The following is a 13345-nucleotide window of genomic DNA, read 5'->3' as shown; positions in this document are numbered from 1 at the left end:
AAAATTAATTGACATTTTTTTTACTACCCGGACATGTAAAACTTAAAAGTACGTTTACATTTTTAAATAAACCCTAAACTGACCAATGGCCTGCATAGTGTCTACTGTAGGGGTGATTCATATGTATTAAAAAGGAAGATTTAGGCATGGCGAAAGGTTTACTTTCAACAATTTAATATAAGGAGGTGCACTCCTAAATGCTCTAGTTAAACCAAAAAGGTTTACTTTGCCATGTCAAAATTGCAGTTTAAAACTGCACACACATGGTGCAATGGCAGACCTGAAACTTGTTTAAAGGGCTACTTAAGTGGATAGCACACAATAAGTGCTGCCGACCCACTAGAAGCATTTAATTTACAGGCCCTGGTACATGTAACACCACTTTACTAAGGACTTACAAGTAAATTAAATATGTTAATTGGGCGTAAGCCAATGTTATCATGTTTAAAGGAGAGATCACAAGCTCCTGAGTGCTGATTAGCAGTGGCAGAGCGTGCAAAGACCTAATGTAAACAAAAACAGGAGGATGGAAGGCAAAAAGTTGGGAGAAACCCACACCAAGGATGTCAGGTCCAACAGGTATGAATCAGGACTGGGTGGATTAGTCATGTGTGAAGTGAGCTCTGTGTTCTAGAGGTGAGCCATTTCCCTCTAGAACACCCTAGAACACTCTCAAACAGTTTACAACAATCCTGGCCTCGAAGTCCCTGTTCAGAAATATACAATTCTTAATACTCCACATGGCATATTTAACTCTGGTTCAACTAACCCACTCTTTCATTGAGTCATAGTTTGCTTGCCCACACTGCCGAGCTCCTGATGTGGACCTCATGCATATGCTGTGGTCCTGCCCTGCCCTACAGAGTTAGTGCACTCGGTCCACACCATGCTATGCGATTTCACAGAGCTACCAGATAGTTACACATGGGAAGCATGCACCCTGGGCATATTTAAGCTCAAGAAACAAGAAAAAGTATGCACCCTCTTTGAGGCCCTAGCAGTCCTTCTTCCCAAGCTCACTCTCATGCTTCACTGGCACTCACCTCCAACGCCGCAGTGGGGGCACAGCAGAAGATGACGCCCAGCGAAAGCGATATGAGGTGAAAACTGACTGAGCAAACAACCGATCTCCCCCAGTGCGCCACCCTACTCACGCATTTCAATCAGGGGGTGGGAAATGACGATGACGATTTACCCTCATGAACACACCTTGCGATCCCTACATATGCCGCAACCGCTACCCCAGTTGGGGGTTCCTACACCAGCACTCATTCACAGTCCTCCCTCACCCGTCCTCACACTGTATAATTGCAACCCCCTATGGCAGCCCGCCCGTTCCCGCCAGTATGCCTGACTTGCTCTTTACCAGGGCTGGACTGGCTACCGGGCGTTTTGGTGTGCTGCCGAGCTGGGGGCTGATTTCGTTGATGAGGACCTGCGTGTGATGAACAACATTCGTTTTGCCTTGTTTATTTCGAAGCACACGCAGGTCCCCATCAACGACATCAGCCCCCACCACAATTAAATCAGCCCCCAGCTCGGTGGGGAACATCGTTTTCAACGTGGTTTTTACACCGCAGTGCCTTTACCCCGCAACTAATACAACGCAAGTCGTTACTACGACTTGCGCTGGATGGCGCTGTGGGATATGGAATCTTGTAAATTTATATTCCAAACACCTTCCCTACTGTTACGGGGACTGGTGTTGGAATATAAAATTATAAGATACCTAAATCCACGCCCTCCAACGACTTGCGTTGTAAGACTTGCGTGGTAAAGGCATGCGTTGTTACAACATGCGTTGTAACAACGTACATCCCAGCTCGGTAGCACACCAAAACGCCCGGTAGCAGGCCAACCATGCTCTTTACCCTCTGCCACCATCAGGAAGCTCACCCGCCTACCCCTCTGCACAAACTCTGTATTCGTCCCCACCCAGTTACATCATTGTGCTGAGGACACTATGGACCTCTGTACCTTTATGTGCCCTGTGATGATGTTATTTGCTAAACACTCAGGCACGTTCAGCTTGTATTTCCTGTTCGGCATTATTGCCCCTTGTTGTAAGTGGTCACATGCTAATATTGTTTATATTGGAAAAAACTATAAAAAGATATTTTTTTAAATGATACGAAGGCCATCAGAATAAAGACATTTGTAATGTCTCCACATCACACATACCTAGATACCCAACGTCATGTGTGACACCTCATGTCCTCGAAGAGACTCTTCTTCATGTGTGGCACCTTCTCACACTTCTGTGAGTATCTCAGCTAGGCCAGCTTTTTTGCATTGCACTCTGGGTTTTAAACGTGAAAACTCGGGCAGCTTTATAAAACGTCCGGATTGGATGAAAGTATCCCATGGGCTCCCCTTGTGGTGATTCAAGTGGTCATGGAAAGAGCTGTTATTAAATCTTACGTGCCCTAGTTCCTAGTTAAAAACTAAAAATTAGCAGAAAAAAAACTAACCTGTCCAACAAAATGACTCACGTGTGATATATTAATAAGGTATTTAATCCTAAAGAATGGATCTGAGTTCGCTCTTTCAGAGTAAATGTAATGATATTCATTGTGTGCTGTTTAATAGCAATCTGCCCTTACTGAGGTGGCGATGGTGTATATTTCGGAACTGGGTGTGTTATCTTTCAGATTGAATTGCCACATCAAATTATTTGCAGAGAACTCAGTTTAAAATAAAACTTATATGTGTTTAACCTCTCCATTTACAGAAGATTCCATTCCAGCTGAAAAAACGGAGCTTTTCAGGCAGCTCTGCCATTCGGACATGTTATTTGAATAATGCGTTCCCAAGTTCTGGTCTGAACTCTGCGCCCAAGTAATTAAAGCTCTTAAAGTTTCCAGTCCTTTGTTTAAAGAATTTGTCCTTGTGCTCTCTATGCCCCATCAGCTACCTAATTAGCAGAGCCTTTGCGTGATTAAAAATTCTCACAGAGATTCCGCTGGATATTTGCCTCTCTTAATGAGTGTTTGTGGACAGCTGGGAGCGCGAGCGCCCTCCCTCCTCCCAAGACCTCCAATGAATTGCACAGACCTCTGTCAGGGCCCAGGAGTGAAAGCTGTCATTTTAGTAATGTGGATGGAAATTGGTCAAAAGCACCACGGTCCTTAAGGAATGAAAGGCCTTGAAATATAAATGAAGATGAATATTCATATTTAGTTCAATAAGTGCCAACTATTAATATACATGTCTGTCAGTGAGAAAAGTCAAAACGTATTCAATTGTGCCTCGCATAATGTGACTCCCTCATTCACATGCGCACTCAGATTCTGTGCATTGCGAATTCATACTTTTGCAAGAATCAGGAAAGTAAATATTAACCGATTCTCATCAGTAGACGTGGGATCTGACCTGGCCTTTACCAACCGCACTGAGGAATGAAATGGAAATTAATCAATATATTCATTTCTGCCGCACGTGCAGATATTACCAGTTACAGGTGACTTTATAGAGAAAATGTGCTTGCTGTAGTTTTCATTAGTAGAAACGTAAGCTGCTGGATCTAGTGGAACAGTGCAGCAGCATCGAAAACATTCCAAACACCCCATTCTATTAATGAAATCTTAGTATATGGCTGCCAGTTAACTCCTTGTCATTTTATTTTGTAGCCAGCTCATCCTTTTAACCAGTTGCACATTGCATGCGGGAATATTTGAGCCCATGCTTATAATGTGAAATTACAAGACCGATAATTAAATGTGCATTTGATGAAAAAGAAAAGATTTGCTGAAAAGCACATATAACATTGGGGCACTTGGCTTTTCTGAAAGTGCAACTGCATCGCAATGTATTGAACTGCATTGATGCCATGTGGCCACGCGTCATGTTGACACCTTCTGGCTGTCTTAGTTTTGCAGTTAACAGCACTTTGTATTCTGGAACTTTTAGTTTCTCTTTTACTATCCCAAGTAGTCCAGGGAACCACATAGCAGTCATGGAATTCTGGTGGACATTCTATAGTCATGTTGATGCCAGACTTTCCATTTTGAATTCCTAAGTGGGCACATCTATGTTTTACGGGAAAAGTTTAGTCGGTCAGACTCAATGTGAAAGTCTGTGGAATTTCAGAAAAGACAATGGCGAAGTCGCACAATTCAATGGCATGGAAAGCCAACTAAACCCCCACCAACCCAAGCACTGGGAGATCCATTGGAAGGGCAGGGAAAGCACAGAATCTTTCTGTGGGATAATAGAAGGATTATTTTTCTCTGTTCTGATTTATTTGAAATAAGTTATTTTATTGACAAGTCTATCGAAGGAACAGAGTCACATTATAACTATTGGCGAGCAGGGCCCTATTAATTTGCTTCTGGAATTTATTGTGCCGATTTTGACAAATCATTTGATTTAATGATCCTATTTCAAAATAAAATATTTAGGAAATGGCATATCTCAACATCCAAGCACAAGCAATAAAATAAAAAGAATCAGGAAAGAAGAAACGTGAACAGCTGTTCTGACTGAAAAACTAATTGAGCATACAATTAAGACCAGCCACAGAACACAGCCTTTATCAAAAGACTGTGGAAACACCAATGGCAAACACAAACACGGCCTGAAAAGCAAGAATGTCACAGGTACGGGTACAAATACCATCATGACAAAATAGGCCCAGCTGTAGGAAATAACAATGTTCAGCTAAGTGTACCCGATATTTTTGGCTTAATTGTTTTTGCTGACTATTGAACTCTATGGGGTACATGAATCAAGGATTTAACCTTCGCAAACGGGTCGATGCGTGTTTCAGATGCAGCAAACCCTAATTTGTGATTCAGTAACCTGTTACAGAATAGCAAAATGGGTTTGCGATTCAGAATTTGAAGGGGCCGTGTTTAGGTCATCCCTTCCAAATACCGAATCCTAACGGTATGCATGAATGTTTTGCATCTGTGAATGCGGTCAAAAAACATTTGCTTATTACCACCTACTTCAAGTAGATGGCAACCCATTCGCAAATGGGAATGGATTCTCTAGAGACCCCTTCCCCTTTGGAAATGGTTGTAAAAGCATTTTTAAGAGCAGGCAGTGGTCCAACGGACCACTGCCTGGTCTTAAAAAATGAAAAGAAAACTTTTCATTTTACTTTTTGTAAAACATCTCGTTTTTCTTTAACCCCTTGTGTGCTTCGGATGGCTACGGGCCGTCCGACCTCACGGTGGGCGTGTGCTGCCGATGGCTGGGGGAATTCGCAATTTGGTATTCGCAATTTACAATTTTGATGCATGTAGCCCTATGTACTTTACCAATGCTAACCAGTGGTAAAGTGGTAAAGTGACTGTGCTCCTCTTTTTAACTTGATACATTTGGTGTAACTCTATTGGTATACTTAACTTACCTATATGTCCCTAGGATATGGTACAGAGTGTACCCAGGGCCTGACAGTTAAATCTCATTAGTGGACAGCAACACCCATTGTCCAATCTACTTGCAAATTCAACCTGGCAAAATAACCCTTTTGACACCCCTAAGCCTCCCTTTTAAAGAATGAATAAGTCACCCCTAAGTAGGCCTTACCACCCACAAGGCAGGGTACATGGTATTTAAATGTAGGCATGTAAAGGTTTAATGTTAAACATGTCCGTACTGGGGTAAAGCCCCAACAGCTATTTTCACTGCATCAATGTCCATAGGAGAACACTAATGCAAATTTCAGTAAGGAAACATCTAGGAATATAATTCAAAACTCTTATTAATAGTTATTAAATGTCCACATTAATGGTAACCTCAAATGTTTAATAACTATTAAGGAAAATATGCTTTTTGAAATTTTCCTTTTCCCTGTCTTAAGCTTCTGGAAGCCAATTTGCATGAGCTCTTCATGAGGTGTGAAAACTGTTCCTAGAGCAGGATGAAGGTCTTGGGTGAGTGGAAGTGTTTCTGTACGTCTTCCAGGATGATCATTTGGGCTGTGTGCAGAAACTTGTTCAACTTCAGAGAGTCCTACCCTGTCAAAGGCAAATGCTTGCTGACACCTGGACAGGCCTTTAATTTTTCACCCCAATCAGGCATACACCAATCCTAGCAGTAGAGGAGCTGTACCAAAACTGATTTAGAGGTACCACAGAGGCCACCTCCCTAGGTGGGCACACAAGCTCTACACAAGGGAAAAAAGGTTTTGCATCTTAAATAATTTAGGCAGAGAGGGGCACTATGGGATTGTTTGCTGTACGGCACAGATTAAGTGGTGCAAATGTGAGTAGGGTTACCCCTGTAATCTTTTATCCTATTGCTAAGGGAGGGGCCAGGAGTCGCCTCCAGGCTGTTGCCAGGCTTAAATGTGTAACCCACAGTACCCTCCTCAGAATACTACTGGACCTTTAGAAGTTCAGAAGAGGACTAAACATGCTGTCTGAGACCTGAGAAAATTCTAGAAGATTAGACCCGCTCTCTCTGCTACCCAGGACAATGAAGTGGACTCGAAGGGTCATAAGAATGACCTCATGTTTAAGGTACAGGTAATCACCAGAAGCTGGAAGAGGCCTTTCCTGCAACTGCCCAGCTGACCAGTTCAGCTGGATCTGACGTGGATTTGCCCTGCCTGGGAACCTGCTGGAGTGAGTCTTTATAGCCGAGCATTGTTCCTGAAGTCATGGAGCCCTGTGCACTGTCAAAGTGTACTCTTCCTAACATTTCCTGAAACCTGGAAGTTATTGACTCCAAAGACCTCTAGAGGACCAGGACCAACTTGCCAAGCTGATCCAAGAAAGGCTTTTTTGCTTAACTGAAGATTTAGGTTGATCCCTCTCTGAGCTTTTCTGCAGCAGAAAATCTGATTCAGAGGGACCTCAAGAAGCCCTGTCTGGCTACAGCTTACAGCCTTGCCCCCTTGAAAAATCGGAGATCCCAAAAAGTGACTTAGTGAAAATGTAGAAATCTTCACCAGACAAAGGCTCCAAAGGTATCAGACCAGCGAGGGTTCTTCCTTTGTTGCAAAATTCCAATTTCTCCTACTTGGAGCCTTCCCACCAAAATTCGAAGGATTCAGGTAGACCTCATCCAGCAGTTATTTAATGTCATGGAGCCATCTTCAGCCACAGCCTGCTGCCCTGCCACGCTCAGTATTTTGACTTCAATTTCAGTGACTAAGGGCCAGATTTACAAAAAGTAGGAATTGCAATTTCCGAATCGAGATTCTTACCAATTCGCAATCAGGAAATCACAACTCCAAATGTAAGAAAACATACAACTAGTAATTGGTGGTTCCTAGTGGATTGCAAATTGACATGGTTCATTAATATTAATGAACATTAATACATGCTACTGAAAAATTGGTATTTGGAAGGGACACACTCAACATGCTCCTTCTAAATATTGATGCACAAAGGCAAATTGCAATACTGTAATAAATTGCTGAATTACAATTTGGCTTTTGTACTTTACAAAATGATTTTTGCGGTCATGAAGGGCCCGGTTCGTCAATTCGGCCCATTTGTAACTGAAAAAAATGTTTTGTATATTTTACCCCAAGCCCGAAAATAAAACTTTTCACCGGGTCAAACATGATTTCTGTATCTGAACTTCACTCAATTGCCGTCGGCCTTATATCGAACCTAGTTACCGGTCATGGACAACCAGGTGACTGAGGTTGGTGCTTAAATCTTTTTGGTTCTATTTTGAACATTAAACTTTAAAAATTCATATCTTTGGTTCCCCTCATTATATTTATTAAAGTTTGCTCTTTTTTCTAATTTGGTTTGGGATTTGTGTTGTGCTGGATTTTATCTTCATTGGTATGACCTACATACTTTACACCTTGTCTCCAAGGTAAGCCTGTGTGCTGTGTGCCATAACTATCAGGGGGTTGAGATCAGGTTAATTAAGTAACTTTAGTAATTCTCCCTAACAAGGAGTGGGATTAATATTTGATTATTAATGTTAATGTTAGGCAATTTGTAGAGCGTTCAATTACCCTGGGGTGTCTTGGCGCTAGCAAAGGTTGGAGCACAACTAGATGAAGCCATAATCAAAGTTTAATTATTAAAGATTCAGGTTTTTAGTTTTTTTCTGAAAGCGAGCAAAGAAGGAGTAGTCCTAAAATGATGTGGAAGCAGATTCAAAAGTTTGCTGGCCCGGAAGACAAAGCTGCTTTTGCCTTCTCCTAAATCTAGGGACAACAGCATTCATAGCCCGAAGAGATCATAAGTTTCTCCTGGGCTAAACATAGTGCCAAGCAGTCTATCGAAACGGAACCATCAACCGTATCGGATGCCGCCAACAAACAATGGATAATAGGAGCCACCGTTCCTCCATTATCCAACGCAGCTCTTATCTCCTTGGTTGCCATGAGCAGCACATTCTCGGTGCTGTGTAGAGGTCTGAACTCAAACTGCATTGGGTCCTGGAGATGATATTTCTGGATAAAATACACTAGTTGTTGATTGATTAAATGTTCTACTATTTTTGCAGGAAATGGCAAATGGGAGATGGGTTGATACTTGGTTGGATCCTCAGGTGCAGATTTACAAGGAACTGATGCATCTGCATAGATGCGGCAGTTTCCTTGCGAAACCTCCAAATGTCCTTGTGCCACCATGGATGCACTGTATTTACAATGCAGTGCACCATGGAGCAAGGAATTACAGATGCGTCAGTAATTCTGACACATTTGTTGAAGGAAACGTGACACATTTTTTGGAGTTTGTCACGAAAGTGATGCAACTTCAGCAATGCACCAGAAAACATAGGTAGGTCCCATGTAAAATGCCCTGCGTCAATCCTTATGCCTGGTCTGAGCAGGCGTAGGGATTTTGATGCAGTGAAGGCGTAGAGTGATGCAGTGAAATATTGTAAATCTCACTGCGCCAGTTCTACCTGGCTTTTTGCATGGGAACGCTTACCCTGCATACATTATCCCTGGCGCTGGTATAATGTGACGCAGGGTTTTATAACATGACGCATCTCCCTAGATGCATCACTTTGTAAATGGGCCGCAACTTTTACGATGCCGCTGTGTCACAAAAGTGATGCAACAGCGGCGCAAAAGTGAAGCAAGGGGCTTGTAAATCTGCCGCTAAGGGTTCAGCTAGGTTATTTAGGAAGTGGAAGGATTGAAGCCTTTTTCCACTGTGAAGGAAAATGTCCAGTCCCAAACATAGAGGACTATTAGGATGGCGGACGGAAACGTGTTCCGTCCGCCATGGTCACGGCAAAAATACTCCCGACCGCACCGCGGATAATCCGCGGTTGCGATTAGGATATTTCTGTCATCGAACACCGACCGCGGCGGATCACATTAAACACCATCCGCAGCGGACGGATCACACCAAAGACCGCCGTAAGCGGACTGTACCACAGAAATACTCTCCGCCGCGGACGAATTGAACGTGGAAACAGGCCCAACCGCCGCCAGACCTGCGGAGGGTCCAGCTGCATGATTAGGATAACCCCGCCATCTCAACGGAACTCACCACCTTCCTCAACCGCCGCGGAAAAAAAGCCTCGACAAACAGAGCATGACTGCGGAAGGACCAAACGAACATCACCCCTGCCGTCAAACCGAATCAAAAATGGTGGACGGAAGTAAATAGAAAACACCAAAAACAGGACACACACCCACATGAAACACCCACCCCCAACAACTACACGCCCCAACTACACCCCCCCCCCCAGCACAAACAAGAGCACCCAAGTCACCACACCCACAGAACACCTGACTGGCAACAACCATTGGGACACAACCACCACAACGAGTATACAATGAATCCCTCCCATTACCACAATCCTTTGCATCACAGCACAGCTGGAACAAAGAGGCAAAATAGCACAAACTGCAGACACACACAAACACACATACAACCTGCACACCAACACACCCACCACACAAACCCCCACAACACCATCCCTACATACCACACACCTGCGCACCCCACCCCAGCCCACCAACACCTTGCACATCACACACCATGGCACCCAAGAAAAACCCCAAGTTCACAGAGAGTGAGTTGAAGGTCATGGTGGATGAAATCATCCGTGTCGAATCACATCTGCTCGGTACCTTAGTCCAGCAGACCACCTTCGCAACTAAAACCACCATGTGGGACAGGATAGTGACCAGAGTGAATGCTTCAGGGACCGTGCCACGCACCAAACACGAGATCCAGAGGCGGTGGCACGACCTCAAGGCAAGGGTGAAAGGCATCAGGGCCAAGAACCACCTGCGGGCACAACACACTGGCGGCGGCACTCCCCCGGAGCCTATACCATTTGCTGAATGGGAGGAGAAGGTGCTGGGCATACTGCACCCTGAGAGCCTTGAAGGAATCGAAGAGGGACTTGAGGCTGGTAAGTACAAACCAATAACCACTATCACACTGTCATGGTCTGGCTTGCACAACTGCCAAGACACATCTCCCAGGCTCCAATCCATGCATGTGGGCCACACAGTCACCCAAATGTGAATTCCTGGGCTCAAATGCATCCACCATGACCAACCACAAATGTTGCCTCCTATGTACACAGGCTTGCATGTTGGCAAAGCATCCAACACCACAACTCCCAACAGGCCCCCAAGTCCATAGGGAGGGTGGGGGTGGGTCCAGCACTACAACTCCCAACATGCCCCCATGTCCACAGGGAGGGTGGGGGTGGGTCCAGCAGTACAACTCCCAACAGGCCCCCATGTCCACAGGGAGGGTGGGGGTGGGTCCAGCACTACAACTCCCAACAGGCCCACATGTCCACAGGGAGGGTGGGGGTGGGGCCAGCACTACAACTCCCAACAGGCCCCCATGTCCACAGGGAGGGTGGGGGTGGGTGGGTGAGAGTCCAGCGCTACAATTCCCAACAGGCCCCCATGTCCATAGGGAGGATGGGGGTGGGTCCAGCACTACAACTCCCAACAGGCCCCCATGTCCACAGTGAGGGTGGGGGTGGGTCTAGCACTACAACTCCCAACAGGCTCCCATGTCCATAGGGAGGGTGGGGGTGGGTCCAGCACTACAACTCCCAACAGGCCCCCATGTCCACAGGGAGGGTGGGGATGGGTGGGTGAAAGTCCAGCACTGCAACTCCCAACAGGCCCCCATGTCCACAGGGAGGGTGGGTATGGGTGGGTGAGAGTCCAGCACTACAACTCCCAACAGGCTCCCATGTCCACAGGGAGGGTGGGGGTGGGTCCAGCACTACAACTCCCAACAGGACCCCATGTCCACAGGGAGGGTGGGGGTGGGTCCAGCACTACAACTCCCAACAGGCCCCCATGTCCACAGGGAGGGTGGGGATGGGTGGGTGAGATTCCAGCACTACAACTCCCAACAGGCCCCCATGTCCACAGGAAGGGTGGGTGTGGGTGAGTGAGAGTCCAGCACTACAACTCCCAACAGGCCCCCATGCCCACTGGGAGGGTGGGGGTGGGTCCAGCACTACAACTTCCAACAGGCCCCCATGTCCACAGGGAGGGTGGGGGTGGGTCCAGCACTACAACTCCCAACAGGCCCACATGTCCCATCACAGAGCAAGATGGAGTCCGCACACCATTTGCTGAACAGTGCATCTCCTCCTTCAAACCTACAGGTAGCTAGCCATCTTCACAGGGGCACCATCCAATAGCAAGACCGGACCACACATATACAAGTATTGTCTCCCCACCTCCACACCACCATAATGCCCAGTCCTGTCTACCACACCAACATGATGACACCAACAACCATGTCCTGATTCGCTAGAAATTTCAAATGTAACAACAACAAACCTGTCATGTCCACAGCATTAATTCTTAAATTCTTGTCCCTCAGGTGATCACAACTTGACAGGCGAAACCAGGAACCGCCAGCACCAGTCGCCCCCCTCACAGCCAGAACTCTCCGGTGAAGATTCCATGGACACCTCGGGTGCAGAGGACGATGCTGGCCCAAGCACACTCCCAGGGCCACCAGGCTCCCAGGACATCCCCGCCTCCACCACCTTGACCAGTGTAACAACACCAACACCTGCCATTGTGAGCTGTGCAGCTACCACCACCACCACCACTGCTGCCAGTGCCACCCTGCCTGACCCATTGTCCGATGATGGGCCATCAACTTCTCAGGCTAGCAGGGAGAGTGGACGGGGGAGGACTCAGGTGAGGCCACAGCTCACAAACAGGAGTGCAGGTGCAAGGTGAGGTTGGGAACAAGACCCAGCCCATCCTGGGACCGAGACCCTGGATGCCATTTCCAGAGTGGAAGCCTCCTACGAGCGGTCGCAGGCACAGGCGGATCGGGCACACCAAGACTCGCTACAGACCTGCCAGCTGTTGCGGTCCATGGACACCCGCATGGGACAAATTGTTGACCTCATGGGGCAGCAAACAGCACTTTGGAGGGAGTAGTTATCCTGCGCCACACCAACTCCCCCTCCCCCAAGTGGCCAGCGGGACAGGGCACCAACACCACCACCACCATCACCTGAGGCCACTGACAGGGAGGTGGTCCCTGAACAACCTGCCCCCACAGCTGGCTCCGCCCCGGCTCCAAGACGGAGGGGCCGTCCGAGGCTGGATCCAGCAGAGAGCAGTGGCAATGCACCATCCACCCGCTCGAAGAGGGGCCGCCACTGACTTCACCCTTCCTTGAGCCTGGAATTCACTCTGCGAACTATCTTGCCCCACAATGCCAAGCATTGGCACATGTCTGTTGGACTAGGTGTACATCCCACAATGTGGTGTCCCCACGGTATTGTCATCTGACATGACCTTCAACTCACACTTCCCCCAACACCTATTTGTAAATATGCACTAACAGTAATCCACACCCTGTAAATAAACACCACGGAAACACTCAAGGCTGTGTGACCTTCATGTTTTAAACACAGGTTTGTCTCAGTAGTTGTCATTACCAGGTGCAGGGATCAATGTTCTTCAGAATCATGGATCTGTGGAAGTGACCTAGGAATAATGAGAGAACAACAAGCACAGGTCAGGAAACTAAATCACACCCATCACACCACACCGTACTGCAACATCGCACAAACCACACTCATTACGAATTAAGCAGATCACAGGACACACATCAGGGAGCATTGCATGTACACCATCTCACACACCCATTTGCAAACAGAACATACCAGAACAGGCAGCATTCACACACCACATCCACACATCACCAGCAAACATACATCACGCATTGAACAGCAGCACAAGAGGTAGTTACTCACATTCAAGGAAAGTAGCGAGCAATGAGCTGACGCCTCTGGTCCACACCTTCTTCCTTCCCACTATCCTCATCACTGGACATCGGTGGGATGGGAGGCGGAGCAACCTGTTGGTCTGCAGGGTCCATGATCAGTTCAATGTTCTCGAGTAAGGCCAGGTTGTGGAGCATGCAGCAGGCAATCGCAATTTTGCATA

Source organism: Lissotriton helveticus, chromosome 3_1, assembly GCF_964261635.1.
Source record: "Lissotriton helveticus chromosome 3_1, aLisHel1.1, whole genome shotgun sequence".
Classification (NCBI taxonomy): Eukaryota; Metazoa; Chordata; class Amphibia; order Caudata; family Salamandridae; genus Lissotriton; species Lissotriton helveticus.
Note: the sequence above shows the minus strand (reverse complement) of the source record.